The sequence below is a fragment of the Arachis stenosperma genome, chromosome 3 (genome assembly GCF_014773155.1).
Source record: "Arachis stenosperma cultivar V10309 chromosome 3, arast.V10309.gnm1.PFL2, whole genome shotgun sequence".
NCBI lineage: Eukaryota > Viridiplantae > Streptophyta > Magnoliopsida > Fabales > Fabaceae > Arachis > Arachis stenosperma.
This window is the reverse complement of record NC_080379.1, coordinates 84904625-84911059: the sequence shown is the minus strand read 5'-3', so window position 1 is coordinate 84911059 and position 6435 is coordinate 84904625.

Sequence of the window (6435 nt, the reverse complement as noted above, 5' to 3'; positions counted from 1 at the left end):
GAGTTGATGACAAGCCTACATGGGAACCGCGTCACAAAGCACCTCGTCCCTATATCTCCCAATAGATAATTGTATGTGTGCTTGCTTCATAACCTTCAATTCACCAACATTACTTAGCCACTCCAGTTTGTAAGGGTTAGGGTGTTTAGTGCATTTCAACCGCAATTTTGTGATCAAAGTAGAGCTAGCAATGTTTGTATGACTTCCAGCATCAATGATCATGAGTCCAACCTTACCTCCCAATAAAAATTCTGTATGAAAGATGTTCTCTCGCTGTTCTAGAAGATCGTCCTTGGCTTGTACATTTAAGATCCGCCTAGAAATAAGGGTCTCGCCACTAACAACATACTCAACTATATCTTCATTATCTGTAGCATCATCCGCATGTGGCATGTCCTTATACCCATCTGAGTTATCAGATTCTGAGAAAATATCATTTGCTTTAATGACCATGGTCCTTTTATTTGGACACTCGGAAGCATAATGGCCTAATCCACGGCACTTAAAGCAGGTAATATCATAATGCTATTCAGGAGGTTTAAAAGTAGAATTAGGCATGTGCATCTTCCTGTGCTGCTCTATAGGCTTCTCTTTTGATTTGGTAGGTGTGGATCCAGTCTTCTCCCCGAAATTAGCACCTCTCGAGTCCTACCTTGAAGTAGAGTTAGAAGAATTACGTAACCCCTTCGCCTTTTGCTGTCTTTCTACCTTGATAGCTAGGTTCACCAAGTCTTCCATATTCACAAATGGGTGACATTCTACAGTATTTGCAATGTCTCAGTTCAGCCCACTCAAGAAACGTGCCATGGTAGCCTCAGACTCCTCCTCAATATTTGTTTGGACTAGCAGCATCTCCATCTCCTTATGATAATCATCTATAGACTTAGAACCCTGGTATAACCGTTGGAGCCGTTGATGTAGCTCCCTGTAATAGTAAGAAGGGACAAACCGTTGTCACATGACCTTCTTCATCTTTTCCCAAGACAGAAGTGGTGGTTTTTCATTCCGCCACCTCTGTTTGTCCAGCTCGGCTCACCAGACAAAGGCATAATCCGAGAATTCTACAGCTGCTAGTCTTACCTTTTTTCACATCAGAGTAGTTATGACACTGAAATAAGAGCTCCACCTTTCGTTTCCATTCCAAGTACTCCTCAGGGTCACTTCTGCCTTTAAATTCTGGGATGCGTATCTTTATAGCATTAAGGTTACTATCAACATCTGTCGGTTGTCTATGATGCCGGGATCTGGATGAAGTCTCCTCCTCAGACTCCGTAGAATCATTATGAATAGATTTTCATGGCCGTGCTTTTCGCCTAGGGGAAAAAGAGTCAAATTCCAGAATCCATGTCATCAATACGTTGTTCAATCCTTGTAAGTATGCTAGCGAGTGCGTCGACGCGGAAAGTTAGTTGTGGATCGGGGTTCCCTTCATTGTTAGCCATCAATGAACTTGTAAAAGAAAAGACCTTATAGCACTCTTTTCACGTATATAATTCGGAGTAGGACACTCGTGTTTCACTGAATACATGGCTTTTACCCTCTGTTGAGCTCAACACTCTTGCCTTTTTCCACTTTTGAATTGCTTTAACAAGTTGCACTTTGGGAGATGAGGAATTGAGACACCAAACTAAGATAATCTGAATGATAGATACGTTCAACTTGACAAGAAGACAATTAAAGTATGTGACAAAGGAAACAAAAAATGATACTAGGATGACAAAAACTAGCAAAATTGAATCCTAACTGGAACCCAAAGAAAATTTGAAAGGATAAAACAAGGGGAAAATTTAAATTTTCATTTTTTTAAACATTTTTTTTCCGTTAACTTGAATAAACAGAAATTGCAATAATAAAATTTAAGGAAGAAATTTTCATTTTTTTAATTCTAAATTAACTTTGTAGAAATTGAAGAGAAAAATAGAGACTAAACAAAAATCCTGGAACGTGCAAATAAATAGGAATTTACCTACAACCTGTAACTGATACCAGATGATAAGAAAATGATTGGGAGTTAGGGGTTTTATCACAATAGATAAGGATTATTCAGTAAAGGGCATACCCAAAGATACAACGGAAACATAAAAGATAGAAAAAGGGGGACAAGAAAAGAATAGTAATAAGAAAAGAAATTTATTGGCATAAAGAAACACATCTCAAAAGACACAGCGGAAACATAAAAGATAGATAAAGGTTTTCCTACTAGATGATGGGTGAAAATTAGATTTCCACACAAACTCACTGGCAAGTGTACCAGGTCGCATCAAGTAGTAATAACTCACAAGAGTGAGGTCGATCCCACAGGTGATCAAGCAACAGTTATGAATTGGGTGAAATTTATCAACAGAAAGTAAATTGCAGGAATTATAAAGTGCAGAAAGTAAATTGACTGAAACTTAAAGAGCAAGAAATGTAAAGTGCAGCAAATGTAAAGGGAATTCGGTGCAGGGAATTTAAAAAAAGCAAGAAAGCAAGCAATCGAAGAGATCTTGAGAACAAGTAACAGGAAATTTAAATTGCATGAAAATTAAATCAAGCTGAATCATGAACAGAATTGCAAAATTGCAGAAAAGTAAATTTGCAAAAAAGTAAATCAAGCTCAAGGAAAACAAAAATGTGAAAGTGTAGAAGAATAGAATTGCAGGAAGATGTAAATTGCATAAACTAAATTGAATTCCATATTTGAAATGTAAAGGTGCAGAAAAATAAAAGGGTATTAAAGAGAGTCTTCTATTCTACTCCTACTCCTACTTTTATTGCTCTCTAGCAGAGCCAGCCTCTCCCTAATGAAATGAAACTGATGCCTTCATATAGGCTTTACAAAAATGAAACTGAAAACAAATTACAATTTAAATGAAATTCCTAATCTAACTGTTTCTTGTGCCTTTGAGTGATGTCAATGGACTTTGCTTGCTTTGGGACTTCAATGAAATGGGTTGATTTGGATTTGACCTTGAATAAGTATGGATCTAGATTGGCTTGGTTCAAGTGAGTTAGGGTGCATTGGTAGCTCCCAGTGGAGCGCTCAGTTCACTTAAGTGAACGCTACGTTCACTGCTCCAAGTATGCTTTCTCACGTGCCACAATTTGCCTCACTTGGCGCTCCCTTTTTACGAAAGCGTTCACAAAAAAGAATGCCACGTTCACTTCTTTGAACGCTCATTCCTTATTGCGCGCCTTGGTGCGCAAGTAGCCTCCTCTAGTATTCACTTTGTGAACGCTCAGTTAACTCTTTAGGCACTCTTTGTTGCGCTTGCCTTGGTTCCTTGGCCAATGCTCGAAAAAGTTCACTGCAGTGAATGTGGCATTCACTTTAGTGAACGTGGCTCCTTGTGTAATGTAGTGCTCCCTTGTTAATGAACGCTAGCGTTCATCAATTTCTTTCATTGGCATTAAATGTTGCATGCTTTCATTTGTTTTATTATATTACTTAGTAATGCATTAACGTTAGCCAATTGGCATTAGTGGCATTAATAATGAAATGCATGCTTTAATTTACTTATTAATGCCGTTGCCAATTCATTGTATGCATGCATGCTTTAATTCATTTCATTCTTTTGGCATTAATAATTAAATGCATGCATGCTTTCATTATTAATTCATGGTAATACATGCATAAGCATTAATGCATATGTATCATGTTACTAATGCCAAGGCTTCATGGTCATGGGCCACGTTTTTAAAAGCATGGCCTAAAGTTTCAAAACATGCTCAAACTTTAAAGTGTGCCCCAAAATTCTTCTTTTCTCTTTTTGAGCTTAATTTGTGCTTTTTTGCTTCTTTTTCTACTTATTTCCTACAAGCTTTATAAAATCAAAAGATCAAAGAAATATACCATTTAAGCACAAAAGCATTCAATATTTAAGGATTAATCATCAATTTCTTGTATGAAAAAGTATAGAAAAATATGACATGATGGCATGTCATCACGACACCAAATTTAAACCTTGCTTGTCCCCAAGCAAGAAAAGAATCATGCAATAGAGATTGACAATCCAAGGTAAGAAGAATAGCAACTCAATGTTCATGGTTGGCTAGTTTTCTATGCATGCCACAATCACAAAAGAAATGTAAATTATTGTTGCTTCTATCTAGCTCAATTTATGAAATCTTTTCCTTATATTTCTTCCTTGAAACAAGCTTTTGATTTTCTTATTAGCTTCTCCTTTTGGGTGCTTTGCCCCATGAGTTGATAACAAAGCTATGACTCTAAATGCTTTATTTTCAAGTATTATCACTTGATACACTACAAGAAAATAAGCTTTCTGCCACGCTTTAAAAGTGTGCCAAAAAGTACAAAAAAGCGTGCCGATAGCTTTTTGCCACGCTTTTTGAGCTATCGGCATGCTTTTGAAAGGGTCACATCTGCCAGCATGTCGGTAGCTCTATCGCCACGCTTTTGTGGATCTATCGGCACGCTTTCATGTCTTGCCACGCTTCCATATCTATTAACTTATAGCTACGCTTTAAAAGCGTACAAAAAAGTGTACATATCGCCACGCTTTTGAAGTGTGCCGATTAGAACACATACAATCACACTTCAAAAGCGTGGCTTGCCAGCTAAAATATTTTGCCACGCTAAAAGGTGCAATAGATTTCATATTCCCATCCCAGCCTCAAGCTAAACCCATACAATGATTATGCAGAAATTTAATTGTCAAATTAGAATCACAAATGGCAATTAAGCTCTCCTAACAAGGTCTAAAATTCGATTAAACCATCCAATTTAAGTGTTGGTAAAGTACATTTTTTTTTGTTTCTGAAGTTTACAAAAAGTATCAAAAATATTGATGTTTAATTTGTTTCAATTGTGTCCCTATTGTTTCAAATGAGTCTCTTAACCCCGAAGGGTATAATATAATTGAAACATATTTGAAATTAGAGGAACAAAATTGAAACGTTAAGGGTAATTTTAAAATTTCTCAAAAACTTCAGGGACAAAAGAGTATATTTTATCCTTTAGGTGCAGTTGATGTAAATCCAAACAACAATTTGTTAAGAAACGGCATATAAAGTAATTAGTGACATCGCTAACATGTAAACACTATTAAGTAGGTTTTTGGGTAAACGGCAAAATATTTCCCTACAGCTTTTCTATGTTCTTTCTTTCCCCCTTTGAGACACTTGTGTTTCAAGAAGTTAATAATAAAAGTAACAAAGAACTACTGAGCCTCAAAGCCACAAGGCCATCCAAGTTTTACCCAAAAGCTTTATCACACCATTCTTATATCACAAGAGTTACATTTAAAAAGGTAAAAGAGATTATAAATTTTGAAACGAGGATCATATATATAATCATGCATACCCTTAGCTCTTCAAAATCAGTAACTTCATCATCAACTTCATCCTCATTATCTCCTTCTGATAGAACTTCTTCAAGTTCCATTGGCTTGAAGGACAAATAAATAAATAAACGAAAATGGAAATGAGGAAAATATTTGTCCGATATACAAAACCATTAAAGAGCATGTAATTACATATTTTGATTTCTTTTGAGAGAGAGAGAGGAAATATTTTTCTAAAATATAGAATTGCTAGCATACTCTATTAAGAACTTTCCATTTGATGGACAAAAACATATTTTTGGTAAAAAATTTATATTTGCATCCCCAACATTATCGAACCGATGATCTAAAATCACATTTATTATCCAAACAATTGCAACAAATAGAAAATTTCCACAGAAAGATACAGGGAGCACTCTGTATATGCCTCTCATTGTACTCGGCTCTTGTTTTTTCAGGACGATTTATATGTGGTATGTGAAGGAAACTGAAATGCAGATGGTGCACGAAATTGTGATCATCAATGGCGCCATCAACATGGTACGCTCATTGCAATCTCAACTCTCTATCACAACTCCGCACAACTAACCAGCAAGTGCACTGGGTCGTCCAAGTAATAAACCTTACGCGAGTAAGGGTCGATCCCACGGAGATTGTTGGTATGAAGCAAGCTATGGTCACCTTGTAAATCTTAGTCAGGCAGACTCAAATGGGTATAGATGATGAATAAAACATAAAGATAAAGATAGAGGTACTTATGTAATTCATTGGTAGGAATTTCAGACAAGCGTATGAAGATGCTTGGTCCCTTCCGTCTCTCTGCTTTCCTACTATCTTCATCCAATCCTTCTTACTCCTTTCCATGGCAAGCTTATGCAAGGGTTTCACCGTTGTCAGTGGCTACCTCCCATCCTCTCAGTGGAAATGTTCAACGCACCCTGTCACGGCACGGCTATCCATCTGTCGGTTCTCGATCAGGCCGGAATAGAATCCAGTGATTCTTTTGCGTCTGTCACTAACGCCCCGCCTTCAGGAGTTTGAAGCGCGTCACAGTCATTCAATCATTGAATCCTACTCAGAATACCACAGACAAGGTTAGACCTTCCGGATTCTCTTGAATGCCGCCATCAGTTCTTGCCTTTACCACGAAGAC